This window comes from Pogona vitticeps, chromosome 1, assembly GCF_051106095.1.
Source record: "Pogona vitticeps strain Pit_001003342236 chromosome 1, PviZW2.1, whole genome shotgun sequence".
Taxonomy (NCBI): domain Eukaryota; kingdom Metazoa; phylum Chordata; class Lepidosauria; order Squamata; family Agamidae; genus Pogona; species Pogona vitticeps.
In genome coordinates, this window is record NC_135783.1 from 290,513,742 (window position 1) to 290,538,050 (window position 24,309).

At 41.9% G+C, this 24,309-nt stretch overlaps 1 long non-coding RNA gene across 3 annotated transcripts in view; it reads right to left on the reverse strand.

Moving 5' to 3' along the window:
• Positions 1-24,309, reverse strand: part of LOC110082527 (uncharacterized) — a 67,167-nt gene that overhangs the window by 36,865 nt on the left and 5,993 nt on the right. For all 3 annotated transcript variants that reach the window (XR_012082510.2, XR_012082509.2, XR_013543162.1), the window contains 2 exons: positions 9,167-9,358; positions 2,875-2,946 (listed from right to left, as the gene is read on the reverse strand). This is a non-coding gene — a long non-coding RNA (uncharacterized LOC110082527). The remainder of the gene's footprint in view (positions 1-2,874; positions 2,947-9,166; positions 9,359-24,309) is intronic.

Here is a 24,309-nt window from a genome sequence, read left to right on the forward strand (position 1 = left end):
TCAAAGGCTTTCGCATAGTCAATGAAGCAGAAGTAGATATTTTTCTGGAACTCTCTGGCTTTCTCCATAATCCAGCGCAAGTTAGCAATTTGGTCTCGAGTTCCTCTGCCTCTTCGGAATCCAGCTTGTACTTCTGGGAGTTCTCGGTCCACATACTGCTGAAGCCTACCTTGCAGGATTTTGAGCATAACCTTGCTAGCGTGTGAAATGAGTGCAATTGTACGGTAGTTGGAGCATTCTTTGGCACTGCCTTTCTTTGGGATTGGGATGTAGACTGATCTTTTCCAATCCTCTGGCCACTGTTGAGTTTTCCAAACTTGCTGGCATATTGAATGTAGCATCATCTTTCAAGATTTTAAATAGTTCAACTGGAATGCCATCACCTCCACTGGCCTTGTTGTTAGCCAGGCTTTCTAAGGCCCACTTGACTTCGCTCTCCAGGATGTCTGGCTGAAGGTCAGCAACTACATTGTCTGGGTTGTACGGGATATCCAAATCTTTCTGATATAATTCCTCTGTGTATTCTTGCCACCTCTTCTTGACGTCTTCTGCTTCTGTTAGGTCCCTCCCATTTTTGTCTTTTATCATGTTCATCTTTGCGCAAAATGTTCCTCTAATATCTCCAATTTTCCTGAACAGATCTCTGGTCTTTCCTTTTCTGTTATCTTCCTCTATTTCTTTGCATTGTTCATTTAAGAAGGCCCTCTTGTCTCTCCTTGCTATTCTTTGGAAGTCTGCATTCAATTTTCTGTAACTTTCTCTATCTCCCTTGCATTTTGCTTCCCTTCTCCTCTCTGCTATTTCTAAGGCCTCGTTGGACAGCCACTTTGCTTTCTTGCATTTCCTTTTCTTTGGGATGGTTTTCGTTGCTGCCTCCTGGACAATGTTACGAGCCTCTATCCAAAGTTCTTCAGGCACTCTGTCCACCAAATCTAGTTCCTTAAATCTGTTCTTTACTTCCACTGTGTATTCATAAGGGATTTGGTTTAGATTATACCTGAGTGGCCCGGTGGTTTTTCCTACTCTCTTCAGTCTAAGCTTGAATTTTGCTATGAGAAGCTGATGATCAGAACCGCAGTCAGCTCCAGGTCTTGTTTTTGCTGACTGTATAGAGCTTCTCCATCTTTGGCTGCAGAGAATATAATCAATCTGATTTCGATATTGCCCATCTGGCAAGGCAGCAATCCATGAAGGAGCAGTCTGTTCCTAGCCAGCAAATAAGGAGTCCTTGCTGCTATTCTTGAGTGGACATGTACTCGCTCGCTTGGTGTGTGCGCTCCCTACTGAAAAGTATGATGGGGATTTTTTTTAATTTGCTGGTTAAGAATGCATCGAAAGTTACACATTTACTTATGCCAAGCAAAAGGGTTTGAGCCAGTGCATAAGCTGCTTTTTGTATTTACTGGAACCGACTATACAAAACGCAGCAGATGCAGCCAGCTGCAGTGCAGTGATGTGCTGTGCAACACATCAAAGAACTTGCCACAGATGTGGAAGGCGCTTGAAAACAGTTGCTCTGTTTTCTCCAGAGATAAAACCCTCTCTTCTTTATTTTTCTGCTGCCCTTAGCAACCTTCTGATTTCAGCCCTCGTTCCTCCCTGCACACACACACACACACACACACACACACACACACACTCCATTCATCGCTCCCGGTCATTTAAAGTCCCCCGAGAGGGCTGTACTTGTTCTCTTTCAAGTTCAGCCACAGGCTTTCAAGCAGGATGTTGCACTTTCCAGAGGGAAAGCAAAGCCCTCTGGCTTCACATCGATCCCTGCTCTTGATGGGGGCTTTTGAAGATCTCTGTCCTTTGAGGCAGACATGCTGATGCTGCCTCTCAGGGGGCGAGCGGGGCGGGGAGGGGAGGTTGCTTCATGATCCATCACTGAGCGCTACACATTTCAGGGTCAGAGGCATTAGGGCAACCGGTCATGCCTGCCGGCAGGGTCCAATCCTCCTGAGAATGCAAGGGAAAACACTTTTCCTGCTTCTTTTTGTTCCTTATCAGAGGCTGCATGGGACACAGTGGCACAGAAGACGCAAGGTGGGGAAACTGACTTTTGCAGACAATGATACCCAGAATCCTCAGCCATTCTGCCATTGATAGCTGGGGAATTCTGGCAGACGCAATCTAGGAAGGTAACTTTCCCCTACAGGTCTTGGAGAGGTTTCCTCTGAAGCTCCTTCAAGTGAAAGAATACCTGTCAAAGAGGATACTTTTGCAAAGTCAAAGAAAATAGATATGATATATCAAGGCAGGACTGAGATTCATTTTGTACTTTCAGAATCCAGCATAGCTAAGGTTGCCAGATTTTGACCAGTTCTGGCTTCTGTGCCTTTAACAACAACCTCTTCTGCAGGCAAGTGATCATTTCTTCTATTAGCAAGTAGAGGATCAAATCACTGAATAAGACATGTTAGTATTTCCTCTATCTGCAATGTTATATTTCCAGCCATGCAAATATTTTGTCACTTTCAGCCTGGCAAAACTTGCTGCCTCCCAGCTGACCAATCACAAAAAAAAGGAAACCAAGTTGTTCAGTACAGATTGCAACAAGCTTGTGCTACAATAAACATACCATATTTTCCTTTTAAGCGTGCACTGCTTCTAGATATGGAGTCAGTGTCTCATCTACAGAGACTCTCAGTGGATAAGTGCCACTGTGACTGTTGCAGCCAACGTGGACACATATGTGGGAGGTAAGGGTTTTGACAAGTGTAGCTAATTATGCAAGGAGCCCTATACTCTTTTTCAAACTACTACCCTACAATTGGGGATGCATGGAAGAATCCTGAGGTTCACAGAAATATAATAAATAAATAATAATAATAATAATAATAATCAAATATGTTTTTCTTTAAAAATACTTACTGTATAATGCTGGGATAAACCATGATGAAGAGAAGCAAATCTTGTTTGCCAGTAGGTTGGTCCCAAAGAGGTCTGAGGAAATAGAAAAATATATAGGAAACGCATCCAGTGCTAACCCTACTACTAGCCCTCAGTAGAGTGGAAATCCAGTGAAGTTCAAAATGCTTCCCAATTCAGTGAATGGAAGTCCTTTGTTATGTTCTAAATCCTGGTGCATGAGGATTAAATAAGATTTGAACAAAGCAGCTCTCCAAGTAGAAGATATCTTCAAACATAAACCTATCCTTTGTAAGGGATAAAGCTAAAGAAAGTTACTTTGTTAGGCTATCTGTCTATCTGTCTATCTGTCTGTCTGTCTGTCTATCTGTCTATCTATCTATCTATCTATCTATCTATCTATCTATCTATCTATCTATCTATCTATCTATCTATCTATCTATCTATCTATCTATCTATCTATCTATCTATCTATCTATCTATCTATCTATCTATCTATCTATCTATCTATCTATCTATCTATCTATCTATCTATCTATCTATCTATCTGTGGCCTTTCTCCCCATAGGGGACCTAAGGCAGCTCACAACAGACTTAAAAACATTATATAAATCCAATATTTAAAAAACAGTTATATATTAAGATTTTAAAAATCAAGTTATAAAACAATTCTAAAACATATTAAGAATCTCTAAGCCAGCATTTTTACTTAAATTTAGCTATCTGCAGTGTAAATCACACTTTGTAATGCGGTTACTTCTGTCATATGTAGAAACAAAATGTGGGTTGGTGCCCATGATGGAAACAGATAGTTAGGTGCATGATTGTTATTAGGACTCAAAGGAAGAAAGTCTGCCCATCAAGACCAGTGTGTTGACTGTCACTTTCTTGACCTATTTTCATACTCTAAATTACTTTTCATGTTTCTGCATGCATTTCCTTCCCTTCTGCTACTGAGCAAAATACCCATTTCCCATTCTTTCATTGGACTCAGTTCAAACAAACAATTGAAATAATGTGTTAAATGACAAAGGAGGTATATTTAAGCAGGGCCAGGCATGTTCTACATTCTTCCCCAAGTAAATTTTAAGAATTGCACACATGAAATACTCATTTTCAGTTCAACGATATGGGTTAGATCAATTCATATTAATATTATGTTCATTTCCATCTTGTATTAGTCCTGTGAATAGTTGATAATTCACAGCATTCAGAACATTTTGAAAAGTAATGTATTCGTGAAGGCTTTCATGGCCGGGATCTAATGGTTGTTGTGGGTTTTTCGGGCTCTTTGGTCGTGTTCTGAAGGTTGTTCTTCCTAATGTTTCGCCAGTCTCTGTGGCCAGCATCTTCAGAGGACAGGAGTAGCATTTTGCAAAGTACTCTGACAGATGAGGCAGGGGGTCAGGAAGATCCTGAAGACCCCAAATCCTTAATTGCCAAAAGCCAGGATATATTTTTTTTTTTTGTTTCTAAGCACATCAGATAAATTGACAAGAGGAAAGCTTCCAATATAGGCACAATGCAAGAATGAACTATAGAGCTCAGCCATTATGTCTTTGCGTTGTTTTTGTTTTACTGGACATGGGAAAGATTTTTTCCTTGGCCCTCAGCTTTCAGAACCACACTGCTGTCCTGGCTTCCTTGTATGTCACCCAAAAACCATTGTTCTCGGTGAGTTTTAAAATAATTATGACCAGCCAGGAAGCGAAACCCTCTGTGTTCACTTTGTAATCCTTTGGAACAAGTAGATGTATCTTCTCTGGCTCTTTCTCTTTATTTCTTTTGGTATCACCTTAGAAGGTAGGCCCCCACTTTAACTTTCATGACTTCATCCTACAGAATCCTGCATTTTTTTTAGTTTGGTAAGATACTTCTGTTCCAGAAAACTCTAGTATTAAAGAAGTACTGATACTGGTAGAGATGTGAAGGGGAAAAACTTTTGTATGGCTTTCATTTTGAGGGGACTCTTTTGGGGGGGGGTTGTTTCAGGTACAGATCCCTTTGGGGAACCTGAAAATACCCTAATCTTTCAGGTTCTTCCATTTTGGATTTCCCATTCAGGTTTCTGCCACTAGTCCCAGTTAAGCCCTGCGGAATACACAAAACTAGTCCAAAAAGAGGTAAGACAAGAGACAGCCAACTAGTCAATAGTGGGCAACAACAGTGCATGAGAAGGAAAAATGAATTATCCACAGATCTATGCAGGCATTAATAGTACTTTAAAGTCCACGATAATCACATCGCCACCTTCATCATCCTCATCAATTCATCAGCAGGAAACATTGCAGATGAGATGGAGACTATGGGGAACTGGACAGACAAGTCTCTTTAGCTGCAGTCCACCAGCACAAGTATGCGAGTACTGGGTGAAGTTAATGCATTGTTCCAGGCAACAATAAAGGAAACAATACCTCCAAAAAAAGGCAGAAAAAGCAGATTAATTCAGAAATGTGTAAATTCCATTAACCTCTCTTTCAGATTCATGAATTTCTCACAAAGTTAAGACTCTGAAAACTAGATTGCTAATCCAAAAGTACTATTCCTAGCTACTGGAGTGATTTCTAATGCTTGGAGCTACAAATTACAAGATTATAATGGAGCTAGGCCTCTTTTTTAAGGCATTGAGGGTCCAGGGCAGAAATGTTCACTTGAGGCCCCTCCCAGTCCCTCCTTCTGTCATGATTTTTTTCTGAACGCTGGGGGTGAGGTGTGGGGAAGGTAGGTGTGCATATAATACTTTTTTTAAGAAAAGGAGCTATATATAGGAATTGTGTTTTTGTACAATTAAAAGAAAACATTTATACAAAATGACAAACAGAATTTAGGATATTTTAAAAGTTACCTATTTTTCCCTGCTTTTCAATCAACAAATTCAGGTATGAAATTATCAAAATACTATATATTTTCCTCAGTAGTTCACAGTCTAGGGATAAAACAGACTGTGATGACCATCTTGACTATAGCAATGTGGGATGGAACATATTTTAAATAAAGGTTAACTTGGAGAATGCAGGTCACAATTTCCAACTGGTGAAATTAGTAAAAGGCTCAAACCCTTAATGTAAATCTTCAAACTACTCTGTGCGGTAGCCTCAGATCTCTCACATCCTTTGACAGAAGAGGTTCCCAAAATATTTGACACAATAAACTCCTTTAGAATTTTTTTAGAAACCTCTGCATCCCCGTCCTCTCCTTGGCCATCAATTCCAATGCCTAAAATTTAAAATTTACAAGTTAAAACGACAAATAAAAACCTAAACAGGCTTTAAATCATATTACATTAAAACCAGGTTGCCTGGATTATAGTTTATAACAGTTTCTAAGATGAAATGCAGGAACAGTTTTTCGGACAAAACTGGAGCAACGTCCTAATTGGAATTAGCAAATTAGAAGGTTGATTTAGTTCTGTCTGGAAAATCGATATTGTGAAAAGCATGGACTGAGGTGATTAGAATTAAAAGGGATGTTCTGCTATGAAATCTAGCAGTTGTTTGGTCTCTCCACAGGTCCTTAGTAGAGGCACTAATAGAGTGTGGCTTTACAAAAGGAGTCAGATGGTGACAGCTATTGATTTTGGGGGTGAGGCAATTAGAACTTTCTTCCTTCTCCTGTTACATCACTATACCATCTGCATCCCCCTCTCCATAACCATATATGGCAATGTTGACTGGGGAAATCTATGATTTATAGTCTACAGCACTGGCCAGGTTGACTAGGGGTATTCTGAAAGAGTCCAAAAAAGTAACTCATGTGGATGCTGTTGTTAATACATTTCTTGGAGATGCCAACCAACTGTCTAGGTTTTTATCTGGCAATGGCACAAGGCACAGGAAGAGGATGAAGCAAAAATCTGTACACACACACACACACAGAGAGAGAGAGAGAGAGAGAGAGAGAGAGAGAGAGAGAGAGAGAGAGAGAGAGAGAGACTGTATAGCCTCTATCCAAAGGGGGCCACATTTATCTCATCAAAGACTGGGCAAGAGCAACCAAGCCTGACTCTGATCAGTGCCTAAGCTGGACCATTTTTGTCCAAAGAAAGGGCTTCTTTTCTTTGATGCCAGGCTGAAGCAATTTCTGGACAGGCAGAAGGGTCGCTGTAAGGGAGATTGCTCCAGGCAAAGCAACCCTTTAAAATGAAATCAGACAAAATCCTTTCTTGTTGCGTCCTTAGTAATGTGGCTTTGTCCCAAGCTATTATACAGTCCTGGTTCTTAGGTTTGGCCACTCACAAAGCTCAGCTTCCTGAACTCCTTGTTAAGGCAGGAAGGAACTACAAGAAATGTCAGATAAAGCTGAAGATATAAAAAATACACCTTGGCACTGAATTTCTAATGACCACATTCCATTTTCTAACACTGGGACTTCAGCTTTGCAGTGCCTCTCTTCCACGTCCTGTCCCCCATTTGTGCTCAATGAGAATTCCTGACTCTGAGATGTTAGTAATAGGAGGGAAATCTGCAAACCCTTTCAGAAGTGTACATGGATGAATGATTATGTTTTGCAATTGTCTCTTAGCAGTTGCTCACCATAAACAGTCTCTCTCATAAGAACTTGTACTTCTATGGCAGACTCTAAGAAATTACTTTCCCAGCCTTCACACCCCACCTCGCCCAACAAAAACTGGGGAGTGTCTTTCCCAAGTTCTGGCACTTATCCTGCTCACATACAGCAGGCTTTCCTGTGCCAATAAAATGATAATCTCCTGTGAATACTTATTAAAGACTAATAAAAGCACTGGGCCTTATTTCAAATAAATACACCTGGGGATCAAGCTGTAATTGTGACTGGAAAGATATGAGAGGAGGATAACCACAGCAGTGGCTCCAACTGCTTATCGGGGGAGGGGGGGAGAGATTCACCTGGCTGGAAAGCTATCTGGGGCTGGGAAGCAAATGCTCCTTGAAAGCCATGAAGAATTACAGGTTGTAACACTACCAATAGAAAGAACGTTGGGCAGGTAGTCTATCATTTCCTTTGTCGTACATCCCCTCTCTAAAAGACAAGCCCACAGTGGTAGCAGGCCCTGTAGGAGGAACAGAAGATAATGCCTTCAGTTCTGGGTAGCAGATAGAAGGAGCCGGTAGGGCCTGCCTTGCATACTTACTGTGCAGGGCAATGCTAGGCTTTAGCATTCAAGTGTTCCTATACAGTCAGAAGATGCTTTTGTGTTCTGGAAGCTCACCTAGTGCTTAAACGTCCTGTGTCCCCAAACAAGCAGAAACAGAAAGCCCATCAGAATTTGGAGGATTCTGGTGAGAGTGGTGAATGACTTGGAGGAGGATGACAGATATGTGTTGCACCCTGACTCCTCACTGCTCAGAAAACTAGGATACATGATGTGTGAAGGACCAATGACTCCTTTTATGGACCTACCATATGTTAAGATCACTGTCGGAGGCCTAATGTTCTGGTCCACCATTACAATCTGGAAAGCTGGTAGGCATCAGAGATGTACGACCTTCTCAGGAGTGGCCTCTGCCCCAGAAATAGAAACATTTATTCTTTTCGGCTTCCAGCATCCCATGTCCATCTCTGTTCTGCCCAATGGAATTACTCCTTTAATACATATAAAGCTGGCTGCAACTACTATTATTTTTAAGCTGGTTTTAAAACTGTATCTATTTTCTTTGACATTGACTGTCTTTGGCTTTCTGTGGCCTTTCATTATGCATGCTGATTTTCTTGGCAGTTTTAAGTATTGAATTTGGCATTTATTAACTGCTTCAAACTTAAAATTGTCAAAAAGATTTATGATTTAATAGACATGCTATATTGTTATAGTATGTATTAAATTGTATGTTGTTTTGAAAAGCTTAAAAGGAGCTAAGAAAAGCATTGGAAAAATGGAAAATGCAGTACAGTATTTCAAATGTAGATGCTTGCTTTTCAGCTGTACAATGAGAAATACTTCATTGTACTACTTTATTAGTATGATGATGATGATGACAATAAGGTGGGGGGCACATGACTTGGACAGTGCTGTACAGAACAGTTGTAACTCTATCATGGGCCACCAGCTGGAAAGATTCAACCACAGGGAATCAATGCATCTATTGAGAAAAGTGCTGCAGATCCTGAATATATTATTGTGAAATTAGAGTAAAACCAAAAGCAGTGGTGATTCATATTACAGAAAGCTGTTTGATATGCTTCCACAGCAAGGATCAAGATGACTAGGCTAGAAGAATAGAGTGAGTCATTAATGATCAATAATGCTCATCCAGTCTTACCATGCTTCTTCTGGCAGAACTGAAATATTCACAGTAATAAAGTAAGTAAAGCTGTATACCTTGTTTGGAGCCAGATGCTTCAACATGCCTATAAAAACACACGCTGACATGCAGAATTGGTGTGGAAGTTGAGATCATCATCCTATGCAGCTAGTGTCCATGTTGGTGTTTCTTCTTCATCACTGTTACATATCTAGGAGGGGTTGGCTCTTCCTACTGGGAGTGGGTGGGTCTTCTTTATTAGTATTTCCCTTGTTGAGAGAGAGAGAAAGAGAGAGAGAGATTATTTACCTGTTGTGTCAGGATGAACCCCCTAAAATGACCATGGCTGTCCAGCTACTTGGAGGTTCTGAGCCTTATTGCCAATTAGTCTTCCTTTCAGCTCTGCTCTTTGGATTTGTGTTGTGTTCTATTATTTGTCAAAAATGCTCAAACATGGAACTTACAAAAAGTCCTGGGGAAATTCTAAGAACGTACATGGTAGATTTGCAACTGCATGGTGTTTCACGTGTAGAACGATTGGTAAGAAAATCACCAAATGTCAGCAGCAAAATGTCAAGCTACAGCAAGGAGTTTATGAAGCAACAATTATAGACTGAATTTCAATTACAATGAAATCAATCTGACATGATATGTTTCCTGATTTGTTTGTTTTTTAAGTAGAGTTTTGGAGTTCTAGAGCACATGCAGAGCTCATTTCAGAGATACTGTAATGGTCGGAGAGGGAGTATCATGGTTTAACAATTTATTGTGATGAGCCATGAGATTTCACAGTGTGGTGTAGTGGACAGAGTGTCAGACTAGGACTCTGGAGAACAGGGTTCAAATCCCCACTTGGCCATGGAAATTCATTGGGAGAATGGAACTGGTAAAGCCACTCCTTAAATACTTCACTTACCGTGAAAGCTCTATTAGTAGCTATCATATAAGTCAGTTCCAACTTGATGGCACTGAACACACAAAGGATGATCCATGAGGACTGAGCAAATTCTTATATTTATGATAAATGTTGAGGATCAAAAGCTAGCTTATGTTTGTGGCTTTTAAGTGGTCTAAATAAAGGTACCACCCACATTGCTTGCTCTTTACATATACTGTTATCTTGTACAGTGATAGGATAGCGTCTGTTCCTAATGCCAGTTGTCTAAAACAGTGAATCAAAAAATTGTTTGGCAGCTGAACTCACATTTTTAATGACCCTCAATTTGCATCTCAAAAAACTGACTAGTTAAAGCCACAGAGAGAGTGTATGTGCTTCAGGTTGGGATAAGTATTCAAGCTGGCAGGATAGATATCTGGCTAGGGAGCCGGATGTTGGGAGTTTGATTCTGCACTCCTCCTCCTGCAAGTAGAGCCGGCTAGTGTGGTCTTGAGTAAACTGAACAGTTGCAGGGCACCCCAAGAAGGGAATGGTAAACCACTTCTAAGTATTCTCGCCATAGGTCTGAACTGACTTGACAACATATGATTATTACATGTATTCATAAGCAAGCCACAGGATATGCACTTAACACATATTCAAGCTGCTCTGCAGGTTGCTGATTGCTTGGGGGGAAACTCTTGAGCTACATCAGCATATACATATAAAGTACAATCCCGTGAGCCCTCTGTAGCAACGATCCATTCCAATATTCTGTATTTGTAGCTTGATTCATGATGATGCTTTTGGTGTGGCAAGTTAAATGGCCTGACCACATGGGAGTGGCTACTCTGGACCTCTGATCTTTCGCTAGAGGTGTGCCCAAATCAGAGCTCGAGAGGCTATAAATACTTTACAAACATATGGCTTTGAGCAGGAATTTCTTTTAAGTAGTTAACACATTCTGAAAGTTATTAATTTTTGATGATTGAGCAGGTTATATTATCCCAACTGAACAGAAGCTGTAACATCTAAAACAGAGGTCACGTGAGTAAAATCCATGCACTGCTTTCATAGTCGAGGAAGGAGGGGGCATTTCCCTCCTATAAACTCACAATGAAGTAAAATACAAATATAACACATTGACGTCTTGCACACACATTGACATGTCTTGCACACACACACACACAAGGAATATGAATAGATCTCTGTCTCAGTATTGCTGCATTCCTCCAAATCCCATTTCCAGATTTTCTCCTCATTCTTGTTTTATATTTTTTTTATATAATGTTTTTCATAGACAACACATTGGATAATGCATAAACTGTGTGTTAAAATGGTATTGGTGTTGCTTACCATTGTCAGTGTGGTATCTGTCTGATTCTTTTTAATATTTGTATGCGTACAGTTTTTAGCTTTTGAATATTGTCTTTTAACTATAGACGCCATTTTGGGTCCTTTTTAAAGGGAAAGGCAGAATAAAAATATTTTAAATAAATACTTAAATAAGCAATCAAAATTGATTAGCATTAATTTTATTTACTATCCCAAGCACACCCAAAAAAATCAGTTTAATAGATCGGACCCATAAGAAAAACTTATATCTCTGTGTAAGAACATTTGATCATGAAATTGTACTGCTTCCAGCCAGCTAAGGCTCCCTTTCCCACACAAATAGAGAATTACAACTCAGAAATGTCTTTGGTGCTTTCCAAGGAATGTGGAGAGGGAAGCAATTTTGCCTGCTGCTATCTTCAGGGCACCTGCTGTTTGTGTCATTTCTAACTAGCTTCATGCAAGGAGTGAGTGGGCGGTTCTTGTTCTTGCAATCATCCATGTTTCCCGACAGGAGAGAGAGACAAGTGCAAAGTCTGCTTTCAAAGCCTCAAGGAGGGTAAACAAACAACCCTCTGCCTCTCCTTTCTCATAGACAAAAGGGTCTCCTGCTCTAGGCTGCTTGCCATACAATGTTAAGGAAAGGTCAGCCCAACATATGCTCCTATTGCCAACTCACTCAACTATATTTAATTGGCAAGGCAATAACTTCCCCCACTGTCCTCACACACACAATACACTGTTCCACACCTGTGCAACTACAGCGTATACACCCAGTCTTCACACTATGATATCAAAACAGGGCTGTACCACTTTCATATAGTCTCCTTGGCTATGTCATGTATAGTAAATTAATGGACTGCAGGCCAGTATGAATTTCTACAAGTTGGAACTTGTGTCATCACCAGGACAGGATCCTTCAGTTCAGACTTTTCAATACCCAGGAGCAGTGCCTTGGTTTTGAAGCAAAAGCAGGTCAACAGCTCCCAAATCCTTGAGATTCCAAGCCCAAGAATAGAGCCCAGGGGTGGATCCTTGTTAAGTTACAGGGCAAACCTTTTCGATGCCACAAAAACAGGAGAGGTAAGGCTTGGCAAGGGGGAATATTGTCCCCGGTGATGTGCAACAAAAAAGCTAATGAGTTAGGATTCTGGTACTTCACTACCTGCTATGCACCAAGTGGTATGATAGGTCCCAAGATAACACAGCAAAAAGTCAGGAGCAAGGGAAAAAGTGGGAGTACATGCACTTCAGCCCAGTGTACCATTTGGAACTGGGCTGCATTAATAAAAGTATAGTTTCCAAATCCCGCGAGGTGGTAGTTCCCCTCTATTCAGCACTGGTTAGGCCTCGCCTTGAGTATTGTGTCCAGTTCTGGACACCACACTTCAAGAAAGTTGCTAACAAATTGGAACAAGTTCAGAGGAGGGCAACAAGGATTATCAAGGGGCTCGAAATCAAGCCCTGTGAGGAAAGACTGAAAGAATTGGGCATGTTTAGCCTTGAGAAAAGAAGATTGAAGGATGATATGATAACACTTTTCAAATATTTGTCATATGGAGGAGGGGGAGGATCTGTTCTCGATCATCCCAGAGTGCAAGACACACATCAATGGACTCAAGTTCCAGGAAGCCAGATTTCAAATGAATATCAGGAAAAAAACTTCCTAACTGTTAGAGCAGTGCAACAATGGAACTAATGACCTAGAGAGGTTGCGAGTGCTCCAACTCCGGAGGCATTCAAGAGAAACTTAGACAACCACCTGGCAGATATCCTTTGATTTGTATTCCTGCATTGAGCAGCAGGGGGTTGGACTTGATGGCCTCATAAACCCCTTCCAACTTCACTATTCTATGACTTCTATAATAATCCAGTGACAAAGATCTTCATGATGAGCCAATGAAACCTGGTGCCAACTGAGAATGAGTAAAGATGTCTCCAGATGTTAAAGCCACCTTACACAGAGAAATTTAGCATTCCCCTCCAGCAAGAGTCTCAGCCTATGGTTTCTCTCTCCTCCTGGAGACTCAGTGAAACTTTAGCCAGCACTCAAAGAGCCAGCAGCTGTAGCAGCAAGCTCCCTCCTCTGGAACAGGGCGGGGTGGTGGTGGAGGAATCCTTCCATTTCCAAAGGATGGGGTCACCACAGCACTATTCTTAACAAGAACTTAAGCTATTACAGAACTGACAGAGCCTGGAAAGATTAGTTCAGAGTTTTCTCAGGGATTCTGAGAGTTATAATCCAGAAAAGTAACTCTTCTGAGCTCTAACTCCAAAGAACTCCCTAAGCCTGATATATAAGAAGAATGTTCCAGCTAACACACAAAAAGAGGAGGAAGTATTTGAGGCTGCAGCAGAAGAAGATCCTGATTTTCATGGGCCCCTAAGGAACTGTTATCAGGAGCTGAGGTAGAGGAAAGGATGTGCAAAACTGACCCAGATTCTTCAGTAAGAACTCTTGCATATTATTCTTATTCCACCTAACTGTTTAGTTCTTCTCAAGGCTTGGAAAAGTTTCTTCTTAACTACAACTCTCAAAGTCTCCCAGCCAGCATGGGCACCATCTGGCATTGTGAATCAAAGAGAGAGAGGCAAGGGGCTGGTGCAGTCAATGGTACTGCAGTTGCAAACTTTACTGCAGAGATCATTTTTAGTACTGTAATAGTGAATCTTGCTAGAAAATATGACATACACACACAAGCATCCACACATGTACAGATGTTCCACTTTTACAAAGGAAAGCAGACTCTGCCTGGGTTGTTGTTGTTGTTGTTGTTGTTGTTGTTGTTGTTGTTGTTGTTGTTGTTGTTGTTGTTGTTGTTATGCATTCAGTGCAATCAAATATCTGGTTACAAGTATGTAAGTAAAAGAGATCTCTATCCCTGTGTTCAGAGATTGGAGAAGGTACATTTAGTCTACAACTTCCAGAATCCTCTCACCAGTAAGCTTACTCTGATACCCTTAGACCTGGTGACTCTAATTTAGGGCCTCTGTAAGCAACCAATCTTGAAATGTGTCCATGCTTCTGGCTACAGTCCCACTGGACCTCAAGCTATAGCTTCTTGTTTGCTAAGAAAAGAACAAATTGTAGAGTTACTAGATCTCAAGGTGGAAGCTGAAGCCTCACAGATTAGTTATTCTTCTCTGGGTCTTGGGCAAGGGGATACATCTCAGAGTGGGTGTTACTGAATAAAGTTTTGTTTTTGTGTCAGAGTAGTAATGTATAAATGTGTTTTATAAAGCAGATATCTCAACCAATACAAAACCAGTCTGCCATGAAGAGGCATGCCAGACTTATCTAAAGCCTAGAGAGGAAAGCACCTGGCTATGAAGTATCTGCTCACCTGGCCTGTGAAGTGTAAAGTTAACTGGTGCATATATGTGGCACATGGGTAGGTTCTCTGCAACAGCACCGGGAAGCCCAAGAAACAAAAGACTGCTGGTGAGACATAAAGAATCCATGTGCTCTTCAGTCCTCAGAAGAATAAGTAGAGATGGAAGAGGTTACACAATGGACATGATCCAGGTTCACCCTTGCCACCCATGGGTTCACAGAGGATGGGGATGAAGAGGCATGGCAGAAAGCAAGGAGGAGTGTGTGTGTGTGTGTGTGTGTGTGCGCATGCGCGCGTGCACGTGTGCACGTGCGTGTGTGCACGTGTGTGCGTGTGTGCGTGTGTGTGTGTGTGTGTGTGTGTGTGTGTGTGTGTGTGTGTGTGTTAATCGGGGCTTCAGGAATGTAGAGAAGAAAGGCTAAGGTGAATGGAAAAGAGAGATAAGACTGCGATAAAACAGAGCTGGGCAAGAAATCAGATTCCTTCCCTTTCTTCCTCAGCTTCTCCCTTTCAGACCCTAAGGGACTGTCAAGGCTGAGACGTTGCTCTTCTCCTGCTTCAGCCCATTCACCCTTACCTCAGGCTGAAACCAAGTTCTGCAGCAGAAAATCTCAAAGGGTTGGCGTGGGGGCTTCCTATCAAGGGCGCCCTGCCCTCTGCTGTTTTTCCCATAAAAACAAAAGAGCCGTCAAATTTTTCTTGAACCACCAGGACAGGATACAAAGGTCAGCATTAAGAGGATTTATCCTTTTGCTTTCTTCACTTTGCTTATAATACCTGTGAGCCAAGTGGACGACTCTGCCCATCCCTCACATGGCAGAGGAGCTAATTCTTTACCCCTTTGCACATTACATGTGTTTGTATATATGAACACAAATGCACAAAACGATTGACATGTACTTCTAAAACAATGTCACTTCCAGCAATGCATGGAACAGTGCAGGCATTCTAGGTGGAACAGCACATATTTCCGAACAGGGTACAGGGAAACAGCAGGCAGAACAGCATTTCAAATCCTGGCCCAAGTCAACTTTGCTGCCCACCTCAACATGCACAGTTCACAAATTATTGTAGTTTACAAAGCAGAACCCACAAGGAATTCCCCCCTCCCAGATAGTACAAAGACATGTGTGTCCCTTTGGTAACACTCCAAATGTGCCACTTGAGAAGTCCATCTCGCTTTACCTAATGGTTGGGCTGGCCCTATCCAGATGTTGCAGAAAAGTATGAGACCTCTACGGACAGAAGAGATGAAAAGATATGGATTCATGTGAGCGCTTTCAAAGCAGATGATGCTTTCAGTCAAGCCTAAGGCTTCATCCCTTGTGGAAAGCACCATCAAGTTCAAGAATTGCTGTGAGGAGGTGTTGGTGTCCTCCCACCTCACCCACCCAACCAGTATGGTCCCGATAAAAACCCCACTACCACCCTGCTATTGGCCAAAGGGAGAAAGGAGCTCATGGGGGATTTTTCCAAAAGGCATTTTCCTTGGGACCACAGCCCAAGGGAAAATGCCACTCCTTCCTGCACGTCACAATGTTGATCCATACCAAGCCCCTCTTCCCACAGGTGCTATGGCAATGGGAAGAAAAAAAATATGGGGAAACAAGATCACAAATGTACAGCATGATGCAGTGGATAGGGTGACAGAGTAGGATTTAGAAGACCTGGCTTTGAAGCCCTGCTTGGCTGTGGAAACTCATTGGGGGAACAGAACTGGCAAAACTCCTCCTTAAATATCTCACTTATCTAAACTGTTGTAAGTCATGTCCAACTTGCTGGCATATAACAAAAATGAACATAACCACACCTTTATTTATGCCGCAATACCAGACTCCATATCCATCAAGCTCAATAAGTATCCAAAATAGATATGCATTGGATTGCACTATTAGCATTGACATGTCTAGCCCTTTAGCTGTCATTTCTCTCTTCCATTCCCTATTATATATCTTCACCATATACTATATGTATGTATATGTGATTCTATGCTTTTGGGGTTAATGATTTTGGCTTGTTTATTTTTTACTCTTTCCTTATTCTGTTGCTCTGAAAAATGCCACGTGTAATATAACATGGAAAAAAAGTACATACTGTTCTACTAATGTATGCTAAGTTATACTGCTCAAGAGTGGCACTCCTACCTATGTAAGAGCCATATAGAGATGGAAATAACCTGCCACTGTGCCAGGCATGCTGGGTTTTGATTTATGAGCTGGCCAGACCCCAGCTAAGGCAGCTAGTGTCTCTCTTTCTATGGAGAGGGTCTGCCATCCAGATGCTGTTGGTTTATTTTGCAGGCACTGATCATTTTACGCCTGCCACACACTCCTTAATTAACAGCTCAGTGGAAGTGGGGTGAGGGAGAGATGTAATGAGTGCATGTGTTTGCATATCAAAAGGCAGTTTCATTAACATCCCAGCATTTGCTCGAGTTCTCAGGATGGAACAGGGTCACTAGCAGAACTACCCACGACTCAGATTGACAGCCCAGAAGCCAATGCTCCCTGAAGCCTGATGGGGCTTGATTTACACATGGTAGAAGCACACAGTTCAGAGTGCTTGTCGTTTTGTCAGGCCTGCAGAAGGAGAAACATAGACGAGTAGTTGCAGAGGGCATATTGGCCTGTGTATCGTGTTCAGAATCCTGTATCCTATCCAATATTTATGCTTAATGCGAACAGTAAAAGGTATAGTGGCAATATGACAATGTGCTGGTCATACACAATCAGGTACAAAGCTGACATTTTGTCACATCACCGCAGCAGTTTCAGCAGTTTGAGTTCTGCATGCATCATTATTGAATAGGAAGAGTGTATGCTGATAATGCTGATAATGATGATCCTAGTAGGGTTTCCTATGTGAGATATTTAAGGAGTGATTTTACTAGATCCCCTCCAGTGACTTTCCATGGCTAGGATTTGAACCCATATCTTCCGAGTCCTAGTCACTCAATCTACTGCACCACATTGGCTCTCAACAAAAGGTGATACTGGCCAGCGTATCTTATCCAACCAACAGTAATCAGGCATAGGTGTTTGAAAGACTGTATGATAGACTGGTTATACATTTAGATATCTACCTCTGGAGCCAGAGGTCGGGAGTCTGATTCCTTGCTAAAAAGATTAGAAAAAGGCTGTTTAGTCCTTAAGATTGCCTAAATCCAAGAGTAGCCAATACTTTTATGAGACCACTGGGGGGGGGGAAGGAGCAAACAGCAAGCTTTCAAGGATAAAATCCACTTCTTCAGACTTATGCACCAATATTTTATGAATAGGCCTACTCCTATTTTTTTTCTGGACTACGTAAGATGCCCTCAGTGGCCGCCCATAGCACCACCTGTAGGATGACGTGGACTAGAGACATCAGCTAAATGGGACTGCAAACTGAAGAAAATATCTCCTGATGCTGAGGAGATAAATTTATTAATTTGGTTTTAATTGGGTTTTTCTACCAGGTTAGCCAACCAAAATCTAACCCCAACCTTCTGATGGGGATTGTTCTGCTTTGTTCTGGGTTGCCTTTCTCCAGCCCCATAGCCAAAAAAAAACCTTTGTTTCAATAGCAGGCAATGTGTGGGGAATTGGGGGGGGATGCAGAGTAATTGGCAAACCTTTGTTAGAAGAACTGAGTGAAAAATTCCAGCCATGCAGCCAGAGGTGGGACTTGAGATCATGCCTCCCAAAGGCATTCTGCATTCATCATTTTAACTCACCTCAAGCGGATCTGGCACAGACATCTGCCATGAATTTTTAGGACTCTTATTTACAATCCTTCTTCACTATCTATAAAATATTGGTGCATAAGTCTGAAGAAGTGGGTTTTATCCTCGAAAGTTTGCTGCTTGATTGATTTTTAGTGATCTAATAAAAGTATTGCCTACTCTTGCATTTGTAATTCCTTGCTGTGCTTCTTAGGAGAACAGGGTGCCTCTGTAGGCGTGACCCAGATACAGTTCCAGAGCGCCTCCAGAAGACTTCTACTCTAAACCTCCCTGAAAAGAGTTGCTATAAATCAGAAATGACTTTGACAGCACACAATGATGGTGGTGGTGGTGGTGGTGGTGGTGGTGGTGATTATGCCACTAGGCTACTCGCTGGAACCCTCTGAAGGAATATAGACAGCTACCTTGTACTGAATCATAAAGTATACTTACATTTATACTGTTGGTCCATATAGCCCAGTTTTGTTGATCCATGTAGCCCACTTCTATCACACCTGACTGGCAGAAATGGCTTTCCAGTGTTTCAAACAGAGCCCTTTCCAACCATACCAAGAGATCCTTGGACTTTTTTAGTAGCTCTCCCATTCAAGTAGCAACTAGGCCTAACCCTGCTTAGCAGACAAAATCAAACAAGACCAGCTATTTTATTCGCCCCACATTCTGTTTCAGCAGAGGACATCCTGTACTTTTGCCCAATACATCCAGGGCTGGTTCTCGAAGACTTTGTGTCTTCTTTGCTTTTGGCCCTCCTCACTAATGTGAATAAAAGTAAATGAAAAAAGGTCTGCCGTGTGTGTGTGTGTGTGCGTGCGTGCGTGCGTGCGTGCGTGCGTGCGTGCGTGCGTGTGTGTGTGTGTGTGTGTGTGTGTGTGTGTGTGTGTTGAGACTGCCCAGAGCACAAGAGCTATCAGATTAAGAAGAGAGATCAGATCTGTCCATTCAATAAGAGATCACTAGCTGGACGCCAAATGCCTGCCACGGGGGGGAGTCACAGTGAGGCAGTGATATTACAGAATCTCATTGTGCTACCAGCACCATCTGCTCTTTTGAAACATCTGCCCCCAGAAGCCTTTGCAAACACTTCTATTTGGTCAGACACAGAACAGAGGGATTAAATGTTCCATTCATCCTATCCCCTTGTAAATCAGCACTAAAAACATGGGTAGTAGGTCCCTCACACATAAGGATGCTTTTGCCTGACTTTAATTAACAAGATCTGCTCTGACACAGAGTTCCTGGCTGTTCACCCAGCCAGACTGGCATAGTCATATTCTCCTGGCTAAAGCCTAGGCATTCAAAACCTGCCAACAGGTGTGCTGGCTCAGGCTGGAATCTGGCCTCAGCCGCGAGACCTAGCCAAGTCTTCCATGGTTTAAGGTTTGTGGTGTGACTCCACAGCTGCTCATTTTGTGTTGTTAAATCTGGTCATGTTTAGCAGAAACCCTTCTCTGTGCCTCCTTTCAACAAAGTTTTAGAGCTTAAGCAAATCCCCCCTCATATTATTCCCTTGCTCGCTTGTTTTGCCAGGGATAAAGGAAAAGGACCTCTTTTTTTCCATTTTTTAACAAAGAAAAGAAAAAAATGTGCATGCTACAAAATGTGCATGCCTGAAATGGTAATCCACTGGATCATCTCAAGATGCCATCATAGTGCCTGAGTGCATCCTGCCATTAGTAACAGTGAGGTCAGTGCCTCAGGCAGTAGGGCACTGGAAAAAGCATATTTGCCAGTCCCCTGCCCTCACTTCCTGGGCAGGGGCCCACCTCTCTGAATTGCTGCCACACTCCACGCAAACCTCCACACCTGGCCTCTGGTGGCAACACAGACTATGGGCTTCCACTGTCTCCACAATGGAAGGAGGGAAGATGTATTCGCGAAGGCTTTCACGGCCGGGATCTAATGGTTGTTGTGGGGTTTTGGGGCTCTTTGGCTGTGTTCTGAAGGTTGTTCTTCCTAACGTTTCACCAGTCTCTGTAGCTGGCATCTTCAGAGGACAGCACTGTGTGCATCTGGTGAAGATGCTGGCCACAGAAACTGGTGAAACGTTAGGAAGAACAACCTTCAGAACACAGCCAAAGAGCCCGAAAAAGCCACAACAACCGAAGGAGGGAAGACCTCAAATTCTGTGCTGCCCAGCTATATCCTTCCTCTCAGGAACACCTCACAGGGTCCTTCTACTACATCTGGGGAAGCTCAGAAAGCTAGTGGCACAAATGCCCCATGCATTTTAGGGTAGATGGGTTGCTCTAGTTACAAAATCCTTGTCAGGAAGAAGGGGACACAGGAACTGCTGCTGTCACCCTCTTTTCCACCTTTTTCAGGGACAGCCATCATGCAGTGTGGGGGTTTTCTTAGTTCCTCATGCAGTGTGAGAGCTTGGGCTATCTGTCTGAATGTGACTCTATTCTGGGGTTTTATAGGCCTCCCTAAAGAGAGAGGGAAATCATGAACAAAAAGACCCATGGGGTCAGTGAAGGCAACTTTTCCTAAGAATAATCCATAACTTCAGATGAGGGCTTAAAACCTTGACTCCAGATGAGCACCAGGCCCTAGTTTTACCACGGACAAGTTACCAATGAGGAAAGAGCTAGTGACTGAAATCTTGTTGCATATTATCTACAATGAAAACAGACTTTTAAAATAATTCAATCACTTCAGCAGGTACTGGTTGAAATCCAGTAGTAAAATGCAACTAGAGTAGGCCAACTGTGGAAGGAGTCAACTCCTTCTTACGTTCAATTGATTCAATGGTCTACTCTAGCAGGCTCTTGCAATTTCCTGTGTGAAGCAGCAGGATTTCAGCCTATACTTCAAATCAAAAACTGTTTTAAAAAATACTTTTATTTCTAAATATCAAACAGCATGTTTATATGACACATACAATACAGAAGAGTATAACATACATATTAAAAAGTCATTTTTCAGAGGAAAAAGTGGCCAGAATCCCATTGCCACTTTACATTTTCAAAAAGGACATCATGTAAGACTTGGAGACTAGCTGCCACTCATAAAGAAGCATATGTGAAGATAATTGATGTTAAGCTTCCTAAACTCCCTGGGTGCTAAGCTTCTTATTTAGACAAGAAACCAGTAATTCAGAAATGGTCTTAGAACACAATTTCTTAACAATGGACTGTTGTAACTGGAAATCAGTGGCTGCAGTTTTCCTGTCAGCATTTCCAAATACTGTAGTAAGTTTCCACAGACAAGACTTTTGACTCGAGTCCATATTTTACATTTCCTTCTTTTGATCCCAGTGTCTCTAGGGTACTATTATTACTAACCATTCAAAACCATTTCTCTCATTTTCATTCATTTCAGCAGCATCCACAGGAATCATTTCTATTACTTCTTTTGAGAAATTGTGAGATGAGAGGAAATGTCTAGTGAGCAAAATTAAATGTTGTTTTCTCAGGCTTACAAACTAGGGGGGCTGTTTCTACATCATGAAACAGGAGGAGGTGAATTACCAAAAGAATGATGAAAGAAGACACTCCTTTGCATTAAATTGCACATGCTAATTTATCTGCAAGAACCAGAGTGATATAGTGGATCAAGTATTGGACTAAGAATTCAGGAGACCTGGGTTACAATCCCTATCTGGACATGGTAAGTCATGGGAGGGGGCAGCAATGACATCTCACATACCTGAAAAACCTGATCACCATAACCAAGAGGCACCTAACAATAATTTATGTGTACAATTGCGAAACCATAAATATTTGAATAATTTAAGCAGAATTACAATATATTACACGTTATTTAATTAATTTTTTAAAATTATTTATATGCTGCCTTCCTCTCCATAGGGGACCCAAGGCACCTCACAACAGATAAAACAACAGATTTAAAAACACTATGGTATATAAATATATATATATACTTTAAAAAAACAGCTAAACATATATTAAGATTTAAAAGACCAGGATTTAAACCTGGCCTTTAAAATTTAAAAACATTTTAAAATTTGTAAGTTAAAAACCAGCATTCCTGAAATACAATAACTTAATCCTTAAAGTCCTGCCTGAAGAGGAAGGACAAGAGTGGGGAGGCCAACATGGCTTCTTAATCCAGTGAATTCCAAATCCTGGGAGCAGCTCCTGAAAAGACCATCTCCTATGTACTCACTGAGTGATCTTCGGAAGGTAGTAGAAGCGAGAGAAGGGCCTCCCCAGAGGATCTTAAAAGCCAAGAAGGCTCATATGACATGACATGATCCTTCAAATAGCCTGGACCCAATACATATAGGTTTTTAAGGTAATAAGCAGCATTTTGAATTGCGCCCAGAAACAGAAACAGCCAAAGAAGCTGTTGTAATAAGGGAGTTAAATGCTCCCTATAACCAGCATGAGTCAGCAGTCTGGCTGCTGCATTTTGAACCATCTGAAGTTTCCGAACACTCATCAAAGGCATCCTCACGTAGATTGCATTGTAGAAGTCCAGAGACATAATGTCACTAAAGCATGTGGCTGAAAAAAGCTGTTACCAGGTGTGATGGAACCATGGCCAGTTTTGCCTGGCAAAAGAAGAATCAAGATAATTGGCTGGAGGAATGCAGGACAGCCTGGTGAAGGAGGAGCAGTAAGAGCTGGAATTTTGGGAGGTTAATTTGTAACCAAGGAAGGAGTTTGTATTTTTGAAAGCTGGCATGTAACCTAAGAAAAATTTATGTTAAATTGGGTTTACCTTTCAGTTGTTACCTTCTAACAAATAACATGTATATATTTTTTTCATTCTTTAACCACTTGGTATAGTGTGTTTATGGCTGATGTCAAGTCTTTTAAAGGAAGGGTATTTTGAAAGTGGCAAGTTGGGGTCGTGGCTGGTCACACCAAGTGACCTGTTAGCAGGTCAAATTGATAGTGGCTGTAGATGGGCAACTTCAAGGTCCCTGATCTCCCTCCTTATGACTGTCTTCCCTAAAAGAGGGCATGGGGCCACCCTAAGTGTCAACAAAACTAAGTTGGCAGAAAAAGTTCCTAGCTAGGAACTGTGGTGAAATGCACAGCACATGAACTAGAATACATCAAAGTGAAAAGGAAATTAATCTCACATTTTCTCTTATTATACTCTGAAATAAGAGCAACAATCTAGATCATAAAGTAAAAACTGATAGAGTATCTTGCTGTCATCACCACCATCATCTTGGAACTACAGATAATCAGACACATCGTTCAGAAAGGTTCAAAATTCTAGACAAAGAGTAAATTTATCAGAAATACAGGGTTTTTGTGATGAAAACACATCTATTTGTATCTAATATCTGTAACATTGTCTCAGAGTCTTCCTGTTTCAGAAGACCATGTCCTGCAATTAACTTTGCAATTAACTGAGGGCTGACAGTGGACCCACTGATGTTATTTAAACTCAGCTTTTGAGGCCAGTCTGAACACAAAGGTACCTGTTTTTGACACTATGGGGAGAAGAGAAAAGGAACAGCCCCATCACTTCTGGAGGGAGCATGGTTTGGTCAAAATCTGGGGAAAACAAGCCCATCAAATGTGTGGATTACATGAAGGGACTCGCTAGATCTACTCACCCAGTAATTCAAGCACTGGAGGAAACCTCTTTGTTCAAACCTCACTCTAAACCAGGGGTGTCCAACCTTTCACCTTCCCTGGGCCACATTAGAAGATGAAAAATTGGTTTGGGCCGCACATACATTTGGTTTGGGCCGCATGGGGGGGGCAGCCCTAGCCTTCCTCCGTAGCCCTGCTCCAAGCGTGCTTACCGGCAGCTGCAATCTTAGACAGCAGAGGCTGCCAGCTTCGACTCCGGTGGCTTTATGGGGCCGGGAGGGGGTCCGTCTATTGACGGGGATGGTGCAATGCAGTCACGCAGCCCCCCTCTCCCCTCCCCTCCCACTCCTTCCTTCCCTCTCTCCCCCTCTAATGTTGTGACATGCCCCAGCCACATTCCGGCCGCAAGTGTCGGCAGTGTAACTTGAAA